This window comes from Cervus canadensis, chromosome 11 (genome assembly GCF_019320065.1).
Source record: "Cervus canadensis isolate Bull #8, Minnesota chromosome 11, ASM1932006v1, whole genome shotgun sequence".
NCBI lineage: Eukaryota > Metazoa > Chordata > Mammalia > Artiodactyla > Cervidae > Cervus > Cervus canadensis.
Window position 1 is genome coordinate 37,679,449 of NC_057396.1, and position 25,054 is coordinate 37,704,502.

At 42.2% G+C, this 25,054-nt stretch overlaps 1 non-coding gene across 1 annotated transcript; it reads right to left on the reverse strand.

The window, feature by feature from the left end:
- Nucleotides 1-16,297: 16,297 nt before the first annotated feature.
- On the reverse strand, nucleotides 16,298-16,370 carry TRNAG-UCC. The gene has a single exon. It is a non-coding gene; the product is annotated as a tRNA-Gly (tRNA).
- Between the last annotated feature and the right edge of the window lie 8,684 nt (nucleotides 16,371-25,054).

Below are 25,054 nucleotides of genomic sequence, written 5' to 3' on the forward strand. Positions count from 1 at the left end.
CATAAATATACAATCCCCCGCCCCTCTTTAGTCTGTGTGAGAAAAGTAGCTCTTCACTGGTTTATGGAAAAAATGTCAGCACCATTATTTGTGCATCATGAAGACTTTCTCTGTCCCCAGTCCCCAAGGTAGAACTTTCTGGAATCAAAGGTGAATTATTAAAGGAGAGGATGCTTTCCTGTGTGTAGGGTCACTCAGAGGGTGTCAGGGTGGAAATAAAGATCAGAAAAAGGCTAAACCAGCTACAGGTCAATGTTTGTAGGCAGATAGGCCCTGGTTCTGACCGATCCTGGCTCTGCCACTTACAAGGTCTATGACCTTGGGCGTGAAGCTTGGAACCTCTGGATGCCTATTTTCTCATCTCCAAAATGAGATCAGAGACACCATCCTCTTCAGGCCATGGAGGGGATCAATGAGAGAATGTGCATGAAGGACATGGCACAGGGCTTGCTATATACAAGCTCAGTCACTGGGGCTGTTTTTAGGACTTCTGCTCAGCTTTCTGTTGGCTGACACAGAGAGGAGGGAGACTGCAGTGAAATGATCAGACCTACAGCCTCTGGTTTTATACGACCACAAATCCTTCTGCACCTGAAAGTGGTCCTGAAGTGTGTGAGGTGGTGACTGTCCCTCTCCCTTTCCAGAAATGGAGACAGAGAGATGGTTGTGCTACAACCCCCTGCCCAGACATTGTAATGGATCACATTCTTAGCCATGCATTGCCCCAAAATGGCAGCCTCTTGCATCTGGAAAGCACTGTAGAGCCTCAGAGAGCTGTACTCTTTGAGACATTGTTCTAGGTCATTCTGCCACCTCGTTGGGGCCAGCCTTAGTGGCAAAGTGAGGTCCCTAGTTCCCTCTTCCTACCCTGCTCCACTGCTTGCTCCCCTCCCAGCTGGCCTGGGCCGCATGAGCCCATCAGCTCCACTGGGCCCTTGACCTGCTGTCTTGGGCTAGAGATTACAAATGCAAACATGGACTGGGCCTTGTGGGCGACTGGTAATAGAAAGAGTGAAGTCTGGCCTGGGGTTTGGTATGTGATAATGATCCTCTAAAAAAAGAAGCTTAATTACACCCTGAAATGGAATGATTCCTTTATTCTCTTGAACTGAATGTGCTGGACTTGGTAAGCCCATTGCTTTCTTGCTGCCTGGTCTATTTCTACCTCTCTCTTCTTGCCAGTATTGTTTGTGTCACATTCCCGAAATGTTTTCTAAGATTGAGATCCTAATGAAAATGGACTGGCTTGTAACTCAGAGCCCCTCATAGGTCAGATCCATAGGCACAATTCTGAGGATCCATCATGGACTGAGTCACCTTGAATGATTTTAATTCACTACCACCAGCTTGATTTTTATCATAGGAATAGCAATATCTAGCATATTGGCACCCAGAATGGATATTCAATAAATGACTTTGGAAAAAAAAAATAAGTAAAGGACATAACCTGATACCAAATGGGCAATCAAGATATATTAGTGGAATCTGAATTTTATCAGTTGTCTTATCTGTGAAAATGGCAATAATAATCACAGTACCTGCTGGCAGGGAGTCTGACAGAATGCAGTGAGATAATCCGTACAAAGAGCTCAGTGCCTGTCATACATGGAGTCGTCAATATCTGTTCCCTGTTATTATTATCAACTTTGCAGGCTCTGGGATTTTCATAATGTGGTTAATTTGAAGGAAGAAAGAAATGACTCCCCCTGAGGAGACTCAGCTCTCCACACCACACAGGCTGGAGTGTGAGGTGTGGGAGGATTAGGGCAGAGAAGTAAGCAGAGGGACAGAGATAATCCAAAGAACATTTGGGGCTGCTAGTTCCTTTGCAAGGAACAAGGAGTCTGGATCAGTTCCACGTGATGCTTCTTGTTACAAGAAAGAAGGCAGTTGGAGGGCACAGGAAGCCCAGTAAGACCAACTCCAGGCACCCTGCCCTTGGAATCCCAGGAGTAATTCGGGGGACTAGTCTGATTTCTACCTGCAAATACATGGTTTAGGGCACACACAACAAATGGCTTCATTTCTAACATGGCTGTACAAAGGAAGTGGCTGCTTCAAACTTCATCCCAATAACTAACAGCAGATTTGCAAGACCAAGGCTCGGTGAGATGATTACTGCACCAACCTGATACATAATTGATGATGGCTGAGATCTCCCTGACCTGTGAGCCCTGGAGATGGATGTGAATCTCCCTTCCAGGACTGTGGAAAGTTAGTTCCTCTCTACGATTTCTACAAATGGAGAAGGAAATGGCAACCCACCCCAGTATTCTTGCCTGGAAAATCCCATGGACAGAGGAGCCTAGTAGGCTACAGTTCACGGGGTCGCAAAGAGTCGGACACAACTGAGCAACTGAGGACACACAATTTCTGCAATCCCCTGTGACCTCATGTCTCTGCCATGTTTACTCAGATGTGGACCTCTTCCCTGTTCTAAATTTACACACACATGAACTCACATAGGGGAGTTGTGTGTCTACCAGACTGTACTGAACATTTGGATAAAAAAGTTCATAAATTAAAATTAGATGTTCTCATTCCTAGAATGTTCTTCAGCCATTTCCTCAGCGGGGAGCATTGCCTCCCACTCTTACTCTCTCTCTTCTTGGCTTTCTCTAGTGACTAGTTCCTACGGTCCAATTCAGCTCCCTGTGTTTGTGCGCTAAGTCACTTCAGTTGTGTCCAATTCTTTGCGACACTGTGGACAGTAGCCTGCCAGGCTCCTCCGTCCATGGGATTCTCCAGGCAAGAATACTGGAGTGGGTTGCCAAGCCCTCCTCCAGATTCAGTTCCTTGCCACCTTGCATATCCAAAGGGACTGTCACCATCCTCAGAAGGCAGATATGCTTATAAATTGCCGCCCCCACTTCCCACTGCATATTCAAAACCAGGAGGATTTCTCTACCTGTTTGTTGAAGAAGGTCACGAAAATGTGCTCCACATGCAGGAAGACGTTCTCTCCTGAGCTGAACAAGACAAAGGTCAGAGCTATCTGTCTGGAGCTGCTGGTCTCCCTTTCCAGCCTGGAGAATGGACTGGCCAGTTTGGCTCCACCCTCTGGCTGGACATGGCTTTTGGATGCAGCCTCAGGCCCTGGCAGTCTGCACACAGGGCCGCGTCTGTCACTAGACAGATCCTCTGGCTGCCTTAGACTAACAAGCCTGGGCGACAGGTGGTGAGCATAATATTACAGGCTGAAGGTTTCAGCCAGAGACCAGCACTCACGCTGACCAGACCCAGCTCTTGGCAGACCTGGCACTACCTTGAAAATCATACTGCTCATATGTGCTTTTCCTTTGTCCTGAGATGTTACAGAAGCAAGTTAAACACAGCCCAGTTGTTTCTGCTTCCTCCTGAGGAGCAGGAGGGCACAGGGCTTCCTTTTTCTAGCATTGACTGAAGGCATCCTCTGTGAAGTGGTCTACGTGAGTAGTCTCATCCAGTCTTCACACTCATCCTGGGGGGAGAGAGAATCTCATTTGACAGAGGAAGAGGCAGGCCTGGGGTTCACAAAGGGCTCCAGAGCCCACTCACATCACCCTTGGCTGGCAATGCTGTCCCATCCTCCCTGGGCAAAAGTGGAAGGACACTGACATTCACTGGACACTAGCTCTGTGCCAGGCGCTCCCACTCAGATGTTACCCTTTTAGATTAGAACTGACAGCTCTGAGATTTTATTAGTCCCAGTTTCCAGATGAGGAAGCCAAGTCTCAGAGTCTGAATCGTCAGAAATGACCTCAGGATTCCAGCCATGGTTCTTCTCCTTGTTGTCCCCCACCGAGCAGTGATTCTGGGTTAAGCTGATTTAGGCTAGCCTGTCAGGTGTGGATGCCACTGGGACCCACCCAGCTCTCCATCCAGCCTTGATGGCTCATTGCCTCCAGGCCTCCCAGAGGCCGACTTTCATAACCAGCCACTGTCAGGCTCAGTTCTGCCTAGGCCTGCAGCCAATGGGAGCCTGGCCCAGCACAGTGGAAATTCCCTGTCCACTGGAGAGTGACTTCTGGAGCAGGACCTCTGCTCCGTGCCCTGTGATAGTTGTCCAGAATGAGTGAGCTGAGTAGGCAGTGACTGTGGGAGCATCAAGCTGTAGCCTCCCTCCTTGACTCCGTGCCTCCTTGGCCTTATGCCAGGACACCGGTTTCAATCCAGTTCTTACATCACAGGGCCTAGTGGGTCTGGAGAATGGTCTTGACCCTCTACCTTTGATCTGGGCCTTTGATCTGACTTGAGTGTGTCTTGATCAAGCAAGGTGATCTACTGTATAGGTTGGGGGACAAACAGTACCCCCAACACAGTAGCAGAATGCAGTGCTTGAGTTCCATATTAGTTTGGGCTCTACAGAGAAACAGAACAAATTTGATACACACTCATATGTGTATGTATATATACACATATGTATATATTATATGTATGTATGGGCTTCCCTGGTGGCTCAGATGGTAAGGAATCTGCCTGCAGTGCTGGAAACCCAGGTTCCATCCCTGGGTCAGGAAGATCCCCTGGAGAAGGAAATGGCAACCCACTCCAGTATTCTTGCCTAGAGAACTCCATGGACAGAGGAGCCAGTCCATGGGGTCACAAAGAATCAGACAAGACTAACACACGGTCACACACACACATAGAGAGAGAGGAGAGTATTTGTTTTAAGGAATTGACTCACCAACTGTGGGGGTGGACAAGTCTGAAATCTGTAGGGCAGGATTTCTGTTGTAGTCCGGAAGACAGCACCTTCCTCTCTGGGAAAACTTGGTCTTTGCTCAAGGTCTTTAACTGATTGAGTGAGGCCCACCCACTTGTGGAAGGTAATCTGCTTTACTCAAAGTCTATAGATTTAAACATTAATCATATCTAAAAAATATCTTCACAGCAACATCTAGACTGGTGTTTGAAGAGCTGAATATCATAGCCTAGCCAAGCTGACACACAAAATGAACCATCACAAGCACCCATCTGTGAAAAATAGTGGCAAGTCCAGAAGTTCAGTCTGTGCGCCTGTAGCTCCTTGAAGCTCCCTGAAGTTCCTATAATGGCCACACACAGAAGTCACCATAAATAGCAGTAGCAAATCTCCCCAGCATCCTGTTCAGAGGATGGTACTCAGCTTTTCAAATCCCCAGGCCCGAGGAAATGGGATTTGCTATGGCAGACTGTGAAGCTAGAAGCCAAATGCCCAAGTCGGCTGGGCACCAGGATGTTTACGGATTATTCAACTGAGTCTCAGTGGCAGAAAGCAGAAGCAGCTCAGCCACCCTGGAAGGCGGTGCTTGGAGCACGAGAGTGGAGGTGCATCCCCTGCCCTGGCTGCCCCTGGGCAGGCGCTCATGGCGTGGTGTTTGCTCTGGAGCCTCCTGCCCCGACAGCCTAACTCCAGAGGGAGAGAGAGCGCGCTGTCAGGCTTCCGTGGCTCAGCTCCCGGTTCTAACTGTAGCTGGGTGCCCTACCAGAAAGCCTTTTCTCCCTTCTTCCATGAAAGATGCTGGCTACTACTCTCTGCACAGGCAGTCCTAAAAGGTTCCATTTCTTTTAGAGGGGACTGAAGGAGCAGATCATCAAGAACTGGCAAGCCGTGCCTCCCCCACCCTCTCTCAAACTGGTGAGAGAATAAGAGCACTAATGGAGGACCACATACCGTATGCTTACGTATTTAAAAATTAAACACTGTTAAATACAATACATTCTGTCCTCCTACCTGGACAACAACAGCTTCATAAGCACCCAGAAGGCCAGTCTGAATTTAGAATCCTCAGCCTCCCCTGAGTTCTGAGAATATGGTGTTGCAGGGAGAGCAGTCACATGGCCCCCAGCCACCAGACCACCTCTCTTTCTCTTCCCATTTCTGGCTCTGACACCCACTGCAAGGGCCATTGCAGGCACCCAGCAGATGTCCCAGCGTACATGTCTAAGCTCTGTCTGTATGCCTGCCAACAGCTCCACTTGGCTGCCACTCAAGGTTAGGGGCATACCCATGAGTGGAGGGGTCTAACTTGTGGAGTTAGACCTAACGAATGGAGGATTTGTCCTGGGAGGAGGCCTGCTCAGATCTGGGAAGCAGACTCTGACTGAATGGGCAAAGAATTTAATTCAGGGCACCCAAAGCAGCTGGTGCTTAAATGGTAAAGAATCTGCTTGCAAAACAGGAGACCTGGGTTTGATCCCTTGGTCAGAAAGATATCTGCTGGAGAGGGGAATGACTCCCCACTCCAGTACTCTTGCCTGGGAAATCCCATGGACAGAGGAGCCTGGCAGGCTACAGTCCATGTGGTCCCAGAGTTGGACATGACTGTGTGACCAACACTTTCACCCTTTTACCCAGAGCACGGTCTTTGTGCAGAGTGGGGGACCGCTGAGGGTGGGTGCAACCACTTGGCCCTGTGGACTCTTTGCTTCATGGGCAGGGGTGTGGCCAGAGGAGGGCCAAAACAGGGCTCTCTAAAATGTGGGGGCCAGGGCAGGGACCCTTCTTGTCTAAGAGTGGTACTATACACTGGGATGGTTTCAGAGATGCTAGCTCAGTTTAGCTTCTTGCTATGGATACAAACTATTCTGTGATTTGATGTTCAATCTGTTTCCATGGTTATCACCTCCCTCTCATCATTCTCCTCTCCTTTTCCCTTTTCCTCTAATCTTGGAGATTTTCCTGAGTTTGTCCTCCAAATCAAAGATTAGAGATTTTTTGTTTTGTTTTGTTTTTTGGTGGGTCAGTTTTGCCATTTATGGGGAAGGAGATCAAACCAGTCAATCCTAAAGGAAGTCAACTCTGAATATTCATTGGAAGGACTGATTCTAAAGCTGAATCGCCAATACTTTGTCCACCTGATGTGAACAGCCAACTCACCGGAAAAGACCCTGATGCTGGGAAAGACTGAGAGCAGGAGAAGAAGGGGGAGACAGAGGATGAGATGGTTAGATAGCATCACCAACTCAACGGACATAAATTTGAGCAAACTCCAGGAGATAGTAGAGGACAGAGGAGCCTGGTGTGCTGCAGTCCATGGGGTTGCAAAGAGTCAGACACAACTTAGCAACTGAACAGCAGCAAACATTTTTGCCTTTTTCTTTGGGGTTCTGTTACATGTTTTAAAATTTTACCCAGTTCCCTTTGCATCCCAGGTTTCATCTTAGCTTGGTTTCCCTTTGTGGTTCTTTTGGTCTGCCTTCCAGCGTCCAGGTCTTCTTTCATGGTATTGAAGCATCAAGCAGGTTTCTAACAATTTACTTTGCTTCCTGTGGTAAATAATCTTTCAAAGATGTAATTTTGTCTGTTTCTTCATTGTGTCTCATATTGAATTTTCTACTTGTATGTCCATCTGTGAGAAGAAATTAAACTAGACTTTCTTTTATTTTGCCAACAGATTGCCCTCATTCCTCAAGTGTCCTGGCATCTCACTCACTCCCCAACCCCCTTGCATATCTTGACCTGCTCTGTGGTCTGAGGAACATGGCTTCGGCTCCAGCATCAGTTTCCCAGTGTCCTTCAGGCATCTGTCTTTGGGCAGAGGAACTGTCTCCTGATCTGAAGGCCGGTTCTCTGTCTAAATGTGAGCCTGAGTCCAGTTCTTTTTTATCTGCATGTAGCACACAGAAAGCTCTAAGCTCTGGAATACTGAGCTTCTAGGGTCTGTCTCTGTCCCCACTTAACAGTTTTCCAGGATGCAGCACCCTCCACCCAGAGTTTTAGTTTCTGAACAGTTCTAGAAAATATGGTGAGGGTCAGAGGGAAGGGAGCAAATAAATCAGCATGAATTTTCTTCCTTCAGAAAGCAAATATTGAACAGTATAGTTGGTAATTCTCTTATTTTTGGTAGATTCTCACAGGCCAGAGGAAGATAGTGGGGGATGGAGAGCATCATACAAAGCTTTTTATTGCTTTTTTCTCTGTTCCCTGCCTTTGGTTCACAGGGCAGGGTATTTAGTCATCAAGCATGTAACTCAATCTGACCTTAACAGAAACATACCAAATGTTTGCTTTTTAAATTACCTCTATAAATTAGAGAAATTTCCACCCTGATTCTGGCAATGATCTCTTAACCTTAGTTTCTGCCTTACTCAAGGATTATTAGGTGCAAGTGACAGGACTGTGCAAGCTAATTTAAGGAAAAAGTAGAATTAATCGGAAGGGCATAACAGTTTCTCAAAAATTCAAAGCTGGGAAATGAAGTTCCCAGCCCCATGAGGGACTGGGTAATCAGAGGGGTCTGACTTATATTGTAGGATGTGATTAGCATGCCCTGGCCAAGTGTCAGGGGAAAATGCTCTACCACCCACGCTGGGAGCAGTAGGAAAATCAGAAACCCAGTTTACCCTTGCAGGGCTCAAATGCCTCTCCCTTTATGTATGCAATGCTTGTACTTTCAGCTGGGGGACCCTGCTTATCCCAGTGTGGTGCAGACTGTGATGGAAGGATGCTGGCTGCTGAGTTAAAGCTGGCCTCAGAGGGCTGTGGCCCCAACCATAGTAAGTTTCAAGAGGCCACTGCCCCGTTAAAGGGCTCCCCCAGCAAATTGGCCATATCACCTAGGGTCTACCGCAATGTGTGGAGTCTGTACCTTGGGTGGCCCAGTCAACACAATGACCTTCTCTTTTTAGATTGTTAGAAAAATGCAATAAAGACTGCTTTCTTCTGTAGGAAATCATTTATGGGGCACAGCCATCTCTCAGGTTATTTCCACATGAATCTCTACTATGGATGCTGGTGTGAAACCCTCTTCAATTGCTATGCTTCCTCAAGGTTTTACCTGGGAGGTCTACATGTTTTAAGCCTAAACGTTAGAGCATTCAGAATCTGCCTTTTTCAGTACAGTTCATGGCAACAGAATAGGACTCAAGTCAGTGTCTGAAAGACTGGATGCAGGCTGGCTTTAGTGCCAACTCATTCACAATCTCTGTTACTGGAGTGGGTAGCCTATCCCTTCTCCAGCAGATCTTCCCAACCCAGGAATCGAACTGGGGTCACCTGCATTGCAGGTGGATTCTTTACCCACTGAGCTTTCAGGGAAGCCCAATAGGGTGGCAGGACAACCCATAAGTTCTACCTGTCTCTACTCCCATGGCAATTTATTTGTGGCATTCCTTTGCCTACCACTGTCACTGGGCACCCACTGTCTAAGACCACCCACAAACATTCCTCCATTTAAGTCTTGGAGGCAATGGTTAAAGGCATGGGTTTCTTCCCTCCTAGAAACTTTTCCTGTTACAAATTCCCCCACTTATCCATCAGTACTCCCCACACTATAAACAAGTAAAAGGGTCCCACTGTATCTTTTTTCTTCACGACTGGGGCTGCCTGCTTTACATCATAAAAATAAGAGAAGTCCTCAAGAGCAGACCAACGGACTCTTTTTCCTTCACCAAAGGAAAAAAGATCATGAACTCAGGGCACTCTAGAATAACCTGGAAGGAAGTGGATGTCATCAGTCTCAAAGGCAAACTTCACCTCTTCCCGGCCCCTCCCCTTCGCCTGGCTGCTCCGCTCTGCTTCTCTCAGTGAACCTCTCTGTTCTGCCATTTTTTCAGAGTGCCGTTGTCTGCCCCACTTAAACCTAACCAAACACAACTGCCAGTTTTATATATCTCCCCAGATGCTGCTGCTGCTGCTGCTGCCAAGTCGCTTCAGTTGTGTCCGACTCTGCGCGACCCCATAGATGGCAACCCACCAGGCTCCCCCGTCCCTGGGATTCTCCAGGCAAGAACACTGGAGTGGGCTGCCATTTCCTTCTCCAATGCAGGAACTACTCTCGAATAGAGCTCCTATATTGCAATTTTAAAGTCTGGGAAGTAAGACTCAGGTTGGTCAGTTTGGGTTGGGTGTTTGTCAGTGAACCAATCAGCTCTAGCCAAGGTGTGGCGCTACAAGCCCACTGTCCAATCAGCGGAGGCCGTGGGAGAAGTCTCTCTGGGAGCAGAGACGGCAAGGCAAGAGAGCGCTGGCTGTGGTTTCCATGGCTTTATTGTGTTACCTCTTGGTATTTTCACAAAACATAGAAGAGGGTTCACCAAGTGTTCCACGTAAACCTGAGAAGCAAACCTGACAACCTGGTCCCCAGGTCTGTCATCTGACTCCATGGGATAGAGGCTATTGAGACAGAGCAGGAGCCTGTGTGGCCTTCCTGGGGAAGGTTCCTGGCCTTAATGTTGTAATGATACAGTGATGAATAATTCCAATATGTGATTGTTCTTAGTTTGAACTCAGTAATTCAAAAAGAATAGCAAATAGCAAGAATGAAATAAAGTCTGGACTATGGGGTTGAGGCTGTAGGGTTATGAAGCTGTAGAAAAATTTTGTTTTCCTTTTATTCCATAATTTATCTAGGTCTATAAAACAAATGCAATGTATTTTCTGCCTCCTTGAGTCCTCTGGGCAGAGCAGTGTCCCCCCCTCTCTGCATTCCCACAGCACTTTGTTCATATCTTAAAATACCATTTATCACACTTTGTGGTAACTATTTGCTGATGGGTCTGTTTTCCTCGCTAGACCAGGCTCCTCTGGGGAATAATCTTTATTGTGTTCCCTTTGTATTCCTAGCATGAATTGGATTTGAACATAGTGAAGGTTCAATAAATATTTGTTGAGTGAACCAGACCCAGGACTCGATGAGCCCAGGCAAACCTTGGATATCTGTGCAGTAGCCAAATGGAAGAATTCCCTGCCTTTCTGCTTCTCATTATGTGGAGTCCATCAACAGTTGGGGGTCCTCCCATGGCTCCCTGATTTCTTTCACACATTTCTTTCAGATTATGGGTCTTACCCAAACCCCAGCCCACTTGGCTGGAGCCTCAATCCTATGGCTAACCTTTGTAGCCCTCTTCTTAACAGATCAGACCTTGAATCGTGTTCCTTCTCACATCACTGCCTGGATCCAACCTGAACAGACAGATCTCAGGCACCATGATGTAGCACTGTACATGATGCAGCACAGCTGCCCGATCTACACGGGCTCTTCTGTTTTCTTCTTCATGTTAGATTAGGCAGGGATCCCTACACTCCCATTTCTTCCCTTGCTCATGTGGATTGTATTTAAACTCCAGAAACACTTTGGCTAGTATAGCACCTCCCTCCACCTCCACCCGATATGGTATCACTCACTCTTCCTCATGCTGTTGGCTGATCCCTGCTTTCCTCATTCCATCATCTCATGCGAATACCCCAGCACGAAAGGATCCTATCTTCCCTGGGTGGCTGTGCAGAAGGTTTAGCCTGAATCCCTTCTGGTCTCTTTCAGAAGGGATTTTTTCTTGCATTGCTAGTAAGGAAGTAGTTTCCTCAGCTGGATGGTTGCCATGTCCACCATGTCAAATGGAACCCCCTGGGGCCAAGGCTGGGATATGTTAAGCCTCTATAAAACCGAGGCAAATTTGTGCTTGGCTGACTTAGCACAGAGCTCTGGTTTTCTAAGCCTGGGCAGGAGAGACCTGGGACTTTGAAAAAAGTTCATCCACTAGAAAGGGACCGGAAACTCCAGGCAGACTTAGCTTCTTTCACTTAGAGACGTTTCAGTCTGGCAAAAAGGCAGATGTCTGTGGGGACCACAGGGATGGTAGAAGCTGTATTTGTTTTTAAGGCTGCCGTAACAAAATACCACAGCCCAGGTAACTTAAAACAACACATTTACTGCCCCATAGTCCTGAAGGCTAATAGTCCAAAATCAGCGTGTTGGCAGGGTCATGCTGTCTCTGAAACCTGTAGAGGAGAATTCTTCCTGGCCTCTTCCTAGCTTCTGATGGTTTGCCAGCAATTCTTGATATTCCTTGACTTGCAGCTGCTGTACTTCAATTCCTGCGTCTGTCATCATGTGCCCTTCTTCCTTCATGTATCCCTGCCTCTTCTCCACTTATGAGGACACCAGCCACATTTGATGAAAGGCCTACCCTACTCCAGTATGACCTTATCTTAACTAATTACATCTGTTATGACCCTGTTTTTAAATAAGGTCACATTCTGGGGTACTGAGGTTAGAATTCCAACATATCTTTTTGGGGAGGCACGATTCAATCCATAACAGTCATCCTGCAGAGGATGTCAGAATAAAAGTTTAAGGATTTCATTAAGTGGGTGGAACAAAGAGAAAGTGTGTTGCTTCTATCACAGTTCAGCATCTCCTAGAGCTAGGTCCTTAATAGGCTCTTGATGCCATCTTCTTTCACTTTCTCAAGATTTACTTCTCCAGTTGTCTCCTATACCTTCTAAATTATCAATCCTCCCCCTTTTCAATGGGACTATTTTTTCTTCTGCTCATAAACATGATTGACTATCCTTTATGCTTAAAGACCTTCTTTGGTTCCCTCATCCCTCTCCAATTACTGCCCATTTCTCTGCATCCCTTCACAGCTTAATGTCTCAAAATATTTGTTTACATGCTTATCTCTATTTTAAATTTTATCACCTCAAAATTCTCAAATTGTGTCTCTTCCATTTCACCAAAAACTTCCTGTGTCAAGGTTATCATAATCTCCATGTTGTCAAGTTCAATGGACAATTTATTTTCTCATCTTACTCTCTCAGTTGCATTAGATCCAGATGACCACTCTTACACCATTGATTTTCTTCTTATCTCTGATGTCTATGACAATTTCTTCTCAGTCTCTGTTATAGACTCTCTTCCAATGTCTAAATATTGGTGTTCTGCAGGGCTGCTTCTCTCTCTCTTCCTAAATGATAGATTTTCATGGCCCAAGATATCATCTACATCATATTTGTATCTCCATCTCGCTCTCTCATTTGAACTCCAGTCCTACATATCTAACTACTTGATTCAACTACCTACTTGAGTTTTCTACTTGGAAAGCATCTCTGTCTAAATATGCCCAAACAGAGCTCCACTTAGTTCCTCAAATACATGAGGAGCTCTTTGCTACTTCTAGGTCTCATCTATGCTACTCCATCTATTTGATTCCAATTCTCCTCACGTCTTATCCTTCAGATTTCAGGGAGACTCTTCTGCCCACTCCCATCTAATATTCCCTTCTACTGCTATTGATATTTCTCAGGTGGCTCAGTGGGTAAAGAATCTACCTGCAATGCAGGAGATGCAAGAGACGTGGCTTCAATCTCTGGGTTGGGAAAATACTCTGGAGGAGGGCATGGCAACCCACTCCAGTATTCTTGCCTAGAGAATCCCATGGACAGAGGAGTCTGTCAGGCAACAGTCCGTAGCATCGCAAAGAGTTGGACATGACTGAAGCAACTGAGCAACACACCCACACATACACATGCAATTATTCAGGTGTGATTTTTTTCCTCTCTCCTCCACTGGACTGTGTTCTCTTGAAGGCAGGGTTATGTCTGTTTTCTTCTCCATCGCATACCCAACTCTCAGTACAGTGCCTGGCATGCAGTAGATGCTCAACAATGATTTTCAAAATGAATGAATAACTAATGACTGGGTTTTATATTGCCTTGGAAATGCAAGTCCCTGGGCAGGGCAAGGATACCCCTAGTACCGTTTTCCAGTTTCAGAAATTAGTGTCAGGGAAAGACCATACAATTTCTTTCTAGGAAATCTGAAAATTTTTCAAATAAATGTGCCTATTCATTTATGTAATTGCACAGAGCACTTCTCCAAAGCTCTCATTCTAAGTACTTCAGTAAAATAGGATAATGAGTCAGAGTGTTGAGAGGAGACAAACTGCCTTGGAACTTCAGGTCTTGGAAGAATCAGGGCCAACACTTAGGGTGTTGGCTCTGATTCAAAGGGATATTGATTAAAAGGGCCAGAGTGGGCTCGTCATCAGAAACTGGGACACCAGATTTAAGCCTGGGAGATGCCTTCTTGGTTGATTACATACAGATCCTTCAGACCCAAAGAATGAAGTCTGCTTTATATTGCTATAGAAAAAGTGTTAACTTGGCCAAGTGAAGTTTGCTTCTGTTGCCTGGTTTCCCAAATACATACGACACCTCTAAAGTGCCACGTTCATGACTCATTCACCCATAGACAGCTTTAGAAGATGAAGATGAGGTTGAGTATCAACAACTCAGGCAAAACTAATGATGCCTCTTGCAAAAAAGGCAACCCAGAGGTTGGGTTGGAGATATATAAAAGAGGATAGCAGTGGGGCAACTGATCAATAAAGAAATATTTTATTTGTTTCAAAGATAGCATGCTTCAGAATTAACTGCTCTTTCCAAAAAGAAGAATTTCTTCCAGTTATTCTATATAGCCAGGGAAGAAACTGACCTCTATGGGAACCAGCCTGTATCAGAGAGGAATCAGGCTGAAAACAGTAGAAATGGACTCTGGAAAGGGAGGTTTTGGAAGGATAGTGAACAGCCCTAGGACTGAAGAAAAAGCTGAACAATCAGACAACTGAAAGGCCAGTTATCAAGGGAGCTCCAGGGTTCTCAAGTGATCAACATTTCTTTAGGAAACTATTATCCAATGACTGAGATTCCAAATGAGAGCCTGATTGACCTACACCGAGGGCCATATGCCTGCTTCAGTGGGAGGGGTTTGGAAGCCTGAGATTCTTAGTCCCACCAGAGCCAAAGGGAGTAGAGAAAAAAAAAAAAGATTCACAAAGGACTCGATAGAGCAGACAAAACAAGCAATTCATGATTCTGATGGTGGTAGAGGTGTCAGTAACCAGATTAATGAATAATTCATTGTGAACCTTATCAGCATTTATATAATTCAGTCATGTGACTATGAGCTGTGTTATACAGATGAAATAAAAGACACTGATTAACATTAAAGAAGTTACCAAGCAATGTTGGGAGGCAATTAAAAAGACACATGAAATTGTTCAAGTTATGGTTCTTTGGGTTGCAAGAACACAAAACTCATTCACAGTTACTCAAGTAAAGAATAGTGTTTATTACAAGGAAACAGAGCTCTCACAGAATCAAAGGACATGAAATCAAGTGCAGTCGAGTATCAGGGGAGATGTAGAGGAACAGAAGCAGCTGGCTCCTGGCTCTATTTCTCTCTCTTGGGCCATGGTCTCTTCTTCTCTGCTCTTTGCTTCTTGTCAGCTCCATTTTCCTTTCTCTGCAGAACAGCTTCCCCCTTTTACTCATCAACTTGCAGACGGTTGCCATTACTTTCAATTTACAAGACTTTCTCACCACCAACTGTCAGCAATCTTATGCCTCATATCAAGTTCTCAAGATAGAATCTGTTCAGCCTCGCTCTTCTCTTGGTGCAAGGTCACACAAAGTCAGATTTCTAGGCAACTAGTGGCTCAGACTGTAAAGAATCTGGCTGCAATGCAGGAGACCTGGATTTGATCACTGGGATGGGAAGATCCCCTGGAGAAGGGAATGGCTACCTACTCCAGTATTCTTGCCTGGAAATTTCCATGGGCAGAGGAGCCTGGCAGGCCACAGTCCATGGGGTCACAGAGAGTAGAACATGACTGAATGACTAACACTTTCACTTTTTTGCTTTCAACATACTGGCTAATTTGGAGTCAGGTGGCCATCCCTCGTTCAGTTCAGCCCTAGCTGTGTGTGTGCGTGTTTTTGGCTGGGTGTTGGTCAGAAGGAGGTGTGCGTGTGAAACTATGGGCAGGGCAGAAAAATGGTTTTTAAAATTTTCTTTATTGGAGTCTAGTTGCTTTACAATGTTGTATTCTTTTCTGCTGTGCAGCGAAGTGAGTCAGCCATACACACACATATATCTCCTCCTTTTTGGATTTTCTGCTGTTACAAAAATATAACTACTGTGAGTTAAAGAAGATAAATGACTGATGTTGATAGAAATGGCTCTATTGTATCCATGTTTTGGAAACATTTAGTTGAGAGAATAAAAGAGATGTAACAGAAGCTTAATGAGGTAGGACAGAAGAAAGGTGTGGTGAGCATTTATTGCTTCTGCCAGATGAACATTTCCTCCCTCTGCTTTTACCGATGGTGCTCACACCTTCCCTCTGCTTCTTTAGTCCATAAAATCTCCTCTAAGCACTTTTAATCTTTACATCTATCCCAGAAATTTTGAAATTTTGTGATTTTATGTTTATTTAGTTGAAAATACTGTCTTTTTCCTTTTGATTTCTCCTTTGTCAAATGAATCATTAGTAAGCATGTTGTTAATTTCCAAACATTTGACTTTTTGCAGATATCTTTGTATTAATGATTCAGTTAATTTCATTGTGATCAAAAGACATACATTATATAGTCTTGATCTTTTTAAATTATAGGCTTTTTATGGTCCAGAATATAGTCATTCTTGGTAAATGTTACATGTGTACTTGAAAAGAATGTGTATTCCATTGTTGTTGACTGGTGTGTTCTATACAGGTCTGTTTGGTTTGGCTTATTCATGTTTTGTTTCTGTTTCAGCTTGTGAGATCTTAGTTCCCTGACTGGGGATTGAACCCAGGCCCCCTGTAGTGGAAGCACAGAGTCCTAACCACCGAACCACCAGGGAATTCCCCATTTATGTTTTCTATATGTTTAGTGATATTCACCAAGTTGTTCAAGTACTGAAAAGTGTTAAAACATGCAACTGCAATTGTGGATTTATCTAATTCTTCCTTCAGTTCTAACAGTTTTTTACTTCCTTTTTTGAGGTTCTGTTATTAACTGTACATACATTTAGGTCTGTTCTCTCCTCTTGATGGATTAATCAATTTATTATTATAAATGTATCTCTTTATCTTTTAATATTTCTTGTCCAAAAGTGTTTTCTCTGTATTAATGTAGCCACTCAAACTTACCTTCAATTAGTGCTTTTTGCATTCTTTTACTGTTAACTTGCTTGTGTCTACAGTTTTAAAGTGGGTTCTTACAGATAGAACAAAATTGGTTCTTGCTTTTTTTAAATCCAATCTAACAATCTCTGTTTTTAATTGCAGTGTTTAGATTGCCTATTTTTAATGTGATTATATTTAATGTGCCTATATTTAATGTGAAATGTCTAGATTTAAATCTACCATACTGCTGTTTGTTTTCTATTTTCCTATTTGTTTTCCTTTCCTTTTTCCTTTTTTTTTTACATTATTTTTATGATTCCAGTTGATCTCTTTGTTGGCTTATTAGCTATATCTTTACCTTGTCTTGTTATTGGTTCCTCTACCGTTTACAATATATTGATACATCTTTAACTCATCACAGTCTACTTTCTGATTGTGTTAAACCATTTCATGTGAAGTGCAAGAAACTTTTCTCTTCTTTTGTACTATTGTTGTCGTGTTTAACTCCTATGTATGTTATAAACACCGTGGGATGCTGGTATTATTTTATTTTCAATTGACAGTTTTACTTAAAGAGATTAAACAGTGGAAAATGTCTTTTATATTAGTCCACATATTCTTCTTGATTCTTTTGGGTAGATACAAATTTCCAAATAGTATTATTCCTTCTGCTTGAAGAATTTCCTTTAGTATATTTTATAGAGCAGCTATGCTGGTAATGAATTTTCTCAGATATTGTTTGTTTTAAAAAGTGTTTGGCTTACTTTCATTTTTGAAAGATACTTTTGTTGGGCACAAAACTCTAGTTGATAGCTTTATTTTCTTCTGGTTTGCACAGTTTCTGACAGAAAATCTTCTGTCATTCTTATCTTTGTTTCTCTGTACATAATGTATTTGTTTTCCTCTGATTGCTTGTAAGAATTTCTTTTTAACCATTTTTTCATGGTTAGTGGTTATTAGTAGTCTGTTGCATTTGTATTTTATTTTTAATCAATATTTGTATTGAAGGATAGTTGATTTACAATATTGTGTTAATTTCTGCTGTGCAGCAAAATAATGCAGCCATACATACATATACATTCTTTTAAAAATGTTCTTTTCTATTATGGTTTATCATAGGATATTGAATACAAATCTCTGTGCTATACAGTAGGCCATTGTTGTTTACCCATTCTATACATAAAAGTTTGTATCTGTTAACCCCAACCTCCCAGTCCATCCACAGGGAACCCTACTCAATGATCTATGGTGAACTAAATGGGAAGGAAATCTAAAAAAGACTGGATATTTTTGTATACTGATTCACTTTGCTGTACGGCAGAAAAGACAACAACATTGTAAAGCAACTATGAAAGTGAAAGTGAAGTCACTCAGTCATGTCCAACTTTTTGCAACCCCATGGACTGCAGCACGCCAGGCTTCCCTGTCCATCACCAACTCCCAGAGCTTGCTCAAACTCAGGTCCATCGAGTTGGTGGTGCCATCCAACTGTCTCATCCTCTGTCGTCCCCTTCTCCTCCTGCCTTCAATCTTGCCCAGAATCAGTGTATTTTCCAGTGAGTCGGTTCTTCACATCAGGTGGCCAAAGTATTGGAACTTCAGCTTCAGCATCAGTCCTTCCAATGAATTTTCAGGACTGATTTCTTTTCTTATCTCTCCTTGATCTTTGGAACTCTGCATTCAGATGGATATATCTTTCCTTTCCTCCTTTGCCTTTAGCTTCTCTTCTTAATGGACCTATCTATGGAACAGAAACAGAATAATTGACAGGCTGCATTTTTAAAATATTTGATCTCCTTGGAGTCATTGAGCTTTTTTTAGATCTGTGAATTTATAGTTTTTATTTTCAATTTATTACTAGTAATGTTTTATTACTAACAAGATCTATTTCCTTAAAAAATCTTTTCTAGCTTTATTGAGGTATGATTGACAAACAAAAATTGTACAGTCACACCCCAAAGATATTGCAAGTTTGGTTCCAGACCATTACAACAAAGCAAATATCCCAATACTGTGAGTCCCATGATTTTTTGGTTTCCCGGTGCATATAAAAGTTAAGTTTATACTATACTGTAGTTAAATATGCAATAGCATTATGTCTAAAAAATATGCATACATTAATTTAAAAAATATTCTATTGATAGAAAAATGCTAACCATCATCTGGCAGTCAGAGTTGCCATAAATCTTCAATTTGCTAAAGACACAGTATCTGTGAAGTTTGATAAAGCAAAGCACAATAAAACAGGCTACACCTGTATATATTTATATTGTAACAACATGGTTTCTTTAAGGTGTACAATGTGATGACTTAATATATGTATACATTGTGAAGTAATGACCACAATCAAGTTAATTAACATTTCCATCATCTCACATGGTTTCCATTTTTGTGTGTATAGTGAGAATATATGATCTATTCTCTTAACAAATTTCAAGTATACATTACAGTATTTTTAGTTATAATCACCCTGCTGTACATTAGCTTTCCAGAGCTTGTTTGTCTTATAACTAGAAGTTTCTATCATTTTCATGTTTGGTAATTTTTTGTTGAATGCCGACATTATTGATTTTATGTAGTTAGTTACTAGATGTCATTGTATTTTTTGAAAAAATAGTGTTGGGTTGTCTTTATCTGACATGCAGTTATATTCCTTGGGATTAGTTAGATCTTTTTCAGGCTCAAAATTAGGCTTTGTTGGAGCAGATCCAGAGCAGCCTTTGGTTTTGGGTTAATTTAGACGCTACCCTTTGGAAGACTCTAGTTGATATAATTTGTACTATAAGGTCTTTCTGCTTTCATGGTGGTTGTGATGGTTTAGTTGCCAAATCATGTCTGACTCTTGCGACCCCATGGACTGCAGCCCACCAGGCTCCTCTGTCCATGGGATTTCCCAGGCAAGAATACTGGAGTGGGTTGCCATTTCCTTTGCCACTACTTTATTCTGTCCTGGGCGAGCTCTGAAAGTTGTTCAGCCTGCTACTTTCTGGTGATTTTTTTCACCAGCCTCAGGCAGTTTTATCTTATGCATGTGCAGGTCAGTACTCAACCTAAATTCAAAGGACCCTCTCTTCAGATCTTTCAAGCTCTCTCTCTCTTTCTGAGCAACTCTCTTCTCTCTGGTACTCTCTCCTACAAATTTTGGTCACTGGGTTTCTGATCTCTGGTTTCTATGTTCTCACTCACCAAGATCACCAGGCTGTTTGGAATCCTTGTCCTTGCATTGTAGCCTGCAAATAGCCTTCAGGCAGTATTCTAGGGCAGTTACAGAACTTAGCGCATTTGCTTCTCTTCTCATTGAGATCATGGTCTTGTGTTGTTCAATGTCTGAAAAATTGTTGTTTCATATATTTTGTCTGGTTTTCTAATTGTGTAATTTGAGATGGTAAATCCAATACCTGGCACTCCATCATGCCCAAAATGAATGCCCCGTGTAATTATTTTTAATTAGAAGCATCTTCTAGTAAGCAGTATATGTGTATTTTTACAGTATATGTGTATTTTATATTTTAAGACATAAAATATATTTGAATGATGTATAATAAAAGACAACATTTCAATATCCTGTTCCATCCCTTCTTAACCCTGCTATGTAGAAATAACCGCTTCTTTAATTACTTAGGTTTTCTTATTATAGCTAATCCATATTTCTAAATAATATATATCTACTGCTATTTCTCATTTGTTTCTGATGTTATCTATTGACTTTCTTTTATGGTAGGAAAGATTAAGCTTTTTTATATCACATCTTGATTTCTCATCTTTCACCTTCCCAATAAAATTGTATCACAATTTTTTATATAACAAATAATTAGTTTTATATCATTATGACTATGCAAATACTGCTTACTTCAAACCCTAACATATTACTATGATTCTGTTTTATTTCTCCTATAGTTTTTATTATTCAAATTCATAATTACTTAATTTAAAAATATTTATTTCACCATTCACGTGTTCTTAATCTTTTCAAATATTCCACTTTTAGGATATCATATGGAGTTCTCCCTCTCTTTTTATTGTAAATGACTCTCCTCAGATTCTCTCTGATGCCAGGAAGTTACAGATCTGTTACCCTGGAGTCCCCCAGCCACTGTTTTCCTAAGTTGTATCCATTGCTTCCTGTTTTCTATGTCATTATCTTTCTTGGTTTACTCCCTCTTTTTTGCTGAGGTATGTGCTATGTAGTTTCCTAGTAAATGGATATCATTTTGGGTTCATTAAATACCTGAAATATCTTTGTTCTGTTGTTAAATTTTGGTGGCTAGTTTGACTATGTGTAAAGTTTTAAGTTAAAAAAGTTTCCAATCAAATTGGATGGCCTTGATCCATAGTTTTTGGTATTGCTAAGGAAAAGTCTGAAATCATCATAATTCTTATTTCCTCTTTTCAAATTATTTTCACTTTGGAATATATTATAATTTTCTCTCTCTACCCTGGTCCTTGAAATTGATGCTCATGAACTTTTGATGTAGTTTTTCTTCAATTATTGTGCTAGATAACCTGTGGGCTCTTTCAACCTGGAGATATATTTTTGAGATGTCCTCTACTCCTTTCCCCTAACTTTCTCTATTTTTTTCTTTCTATGGCTCCTGTAAGCTATATGATATGGTTCTTGGTTTTAACTTCTATTTAAGTTTTTCCCTCTCCATTGGTTATCTCTTTGTCTTTTTGTTTTATTTTCCTTCAGATTTTTTGGACTTTATTTTCTAGGCATTCTATTCAAGTTTTTTATTTTGGCAATCATATATGCAAATTTCCAAGAGCTTTTTCTTAATCTTTGAGTGTTTTCTGTCTTAGTTTCCTGCTGTTTAATGTACTTGTTTCTTTTTTTTTCCCCTGTATCTGACAGGGTAATAATTTGGAGCAAATCTTTTCTTCTGCTTTGTATTATCTGTTAGATAAAATGTTTTTTCCCCATGATTGTTTTGATCTTTCACTTCTATATTAGAGGTTGTTCTCAATTATTTGATGAGCCTTGGCTCTTCATATTTAAGAGTAAGACACAAAAGTGTGTGTGTGTGTGTGCACACGCGCGTGCGTAATAGCATATGGGAGTGTGTGGTGGGGTTCACTTAAAAGATAGTTGGGCAAGTTATTGGTCATTTTATTGGTGCTCCCCAAATGCCAGAGAAGAGACCTTCAAAAGCCAACCAGGGAAGTGCCTGGTGACCAGCATTCTGCCTGGAGTCCAGATGGGGACAAAAGAAGACTTGGATCCATCACTTCATTTTACAGACTTTCAATTAATCTTTTTGTTGTTAATCCTGCCCTCCACCTCCTAGGTGCCTCTGAACCCTGAACTTCTGTTAACTTTGCCAGAGAAGAAAACTCATATCTTCTACCTGGGGAAGAAGTAAGTGGGTTGGGTACCAAATGCCTTGATCTAGGTGTTCTGATTCCCCTGAATTCTTAGCCTTTCCAGGGTTTTATGGAACAAATTGCTCTTTTTTCACCCCCTCCTCTGGTTTTCCTTTATCTTACTAAGCCAGTAACTATTCCTCCAACAATTTGTAGTCTTCTAAAAATTTATTACGATCTCTCATATACTGATGTCCCCTTTCCCATTCCCTATGTGGCTTTAAAGAGTTTTTCTTTCTATCACATTAGTGGGGGCACAAAAGAAATAAACATATACTAACAAACAGCCATTTTTGACCAAAATTTTAGCTTATGCAATTTTTATTGATATTGCAATAATGAAAATTTTCTTGTGCCTATAGCATTTTTTTCTCCTTTTGCATTTATGGATTAGTATAGAATCAAAAGCATAAGTAAGGAATTAGATTTAAATAGCTAGAAGGACATTTATCCCACTTTTCTGAAGCTGAGAAGATTAGTAGAGAGAATTTGAGCCTAATGGGAAAAAAGAAAGCTCTGTATCACATGTTTTCAGCTTCTTCTTTTTCTTTTTTTGTTAATGAGTTCACCTGTAAGAAACAGAACTGTGAATGCCTTGGATTCTTTAAGTAAGTAGGAGGGTCTAGAGCACTTTTCTTTGAGAAGTAAGGAGCTTTAAAAAGGTAGTTTTGTCAAACTCAGTTCTTGGCCAGGGGCAGGACAGTTGGCAATCCAGAAGACTTAACTCCCCAAGGAAATAAAAACTCTACTAAGAAGCCTAATGCATTAGTCCTGAGGGCTAGACATCTTTCAGAGATTATGCTTGTGTATGCCCAAAGTCTATCCTCCCAGACCCCATCCCGAATGGGCCATGTGTCTGTGGAGATCCCACAGGATGGAGACAGAGCTTGCAAGTCTCATTCAGCAGGTAGGAACTGCTCCACAAGTGCTGTGTTTGGGGTGGGATCAGCCACCTACACAAGTCTTCTTTCAATGGAGAATAGAACTTTATTGTTCAATGGGTACAGAGTTTCTGTTTGGATGATGAAAAACTTCTGGAAATGGATGGTGGTGATTATTGTACAACGTTGTGAATGTGGTTAATGCCATTCAACTGGACATTTAAAATTGTTAAGATGGTAAATTTTGTATCATGTGTGTTTTAAAACAATAAAAAAAAGTTTTTTAAAGGCTTCCCCCAAATGAGAGACCCCTTTTGTTGGTTCACTCCAGGCTCTGGGCCTCAGCTAACTGAACTGCGGTCTGTAGCAAGAAGCTTCTAGCCCATTATCAGCGGTGCCTGGTCCCTCAGTGCCTGGGGCCAAATGAGCAAGAGGTGGTCCTGGGCTCCTGGATCAGGGTAGAAACTGAATGACTTGTCTCATTTCACCCTGGTCCCTAGTTTGAATTATGAACCCTTCCAAAACTTATATTTCTTATATTTTCCCACAAGGACTCATGTAGTAATGTGAGCACAGTAGAGGCACCAAGAAAATGCTTTTTAGTTAAAAATTAGTCCACAGAAAAAGGTGGTAAATGAATAGCCACTCCCATGTGCATAGCATTTTACAGTTTTCACAGCTCTTTTCTGTGCATTGGCTCATCGGATTCCCAGAACTGCTCCAGGAAGTTCTCAGGATAGTAAATAGTATCTTTCTTTTATGGATGAGGTAATTGAGATGTAGGTAAGTTACACAATTTATCCAAGTTCTGACAGCTAATGTGTGCCAGCAATAAGACTGTGTCCCAGGTCTTTTGACTTGAAGTCCAGGGTAATTTCCAGTGTATGATGTGGCCTTGGAAAAATAATGACAACACAAGCAATGTCCATGAAATCATATTATACTCAGACACCTGAGTCTGCTTTCAAGGGTTTTTATAACTTAGAGCTATTTATCATTTGATTGATTAATTTCCAAATTGTTTTTATATCAGTTAGTTCATTCATTCACTAACTTAAAAAATAACCACTAGTTGTTTACTTTTACTTTGTGTTTAGTACTATAAATACTGACTACATGACATCCAGCATAAATTGTAGTGTGTATAGGTAGGTTGCTCAGTGGGTAAAAACCCTCCCGCAATGCAGGAGATGCAGGAGATGAAGGTTCCATCCCTGGGTCAGTAAGATCCCCTGGAGGAGGGCATGGCAATCCACACCAGTATTTTTGCCTGGAGAACTCCATGGACAGAGGAGCCTGGTGGACCACAGTCTATAGGCTCACAAAGAGTTGGATACGCCTAAGGAGGCTGAGCGCGCGCACACACACACACACACACACACACACACACACACACACTATAACAAATAACCACAAACATAGTGACTTAAAACAATACAAAATTTTATTTTACTTTGGAGATAAGAATTTTTTTTTAAATTTATTTATTTTTTCAGTGGGTTTTGTCATACATTGACATGAATCAGCAATAGATTTACACGTATTCCCCATCCCGATCCCCCCCTCCCACCTCCCTCTCCACCCGATTCCTCTGGGTCTTCCCAGTGCACCAGGCCGAGCACTTGTCTCATGCATCCCACCTGGGCTGGTGACCTGTTTCACCATAGATAATATACATGCTGTTCTTTCAAAACATCCCACCCTCACCTTCTCCCACAGAGTTCAAAAGTCTGTTCTGTACTTCTGTGTCTCTTTTTCTGTTTTGCATATAAGGAGATAAGAATTTTAAAATCAGTTTCACTGGGTCAAGATCAAGCTGTTGGCAAACAACTGTGTTTCTTCTGGAGGCTCTACACAAGAATCCATTTCCTTCCCTCTCCCAGCTTCCAGAGGCCTCCTGCATTCCTTGGCTGGTGGTGTCATCCATCTTCCAACCTAGTTGTGGCTGGTGGAGTCATTCTCACAATGCTGTCTCTTATTCTGGGTCTCCTGTTTCCCTCTTCCTTATTTACGGACACCTGTGATTACATTGGGCTCACCTGGATAATCCAGGATGCTTTCCTTAAGGTCAACAGATTAGTAACTTTAATTCCATCTGCAAGCTTAATTCTCCCTTGCCACATAATATAATATATTCACAGGTTCTGGGGATTCAAATGTAGACATATCCACGGACC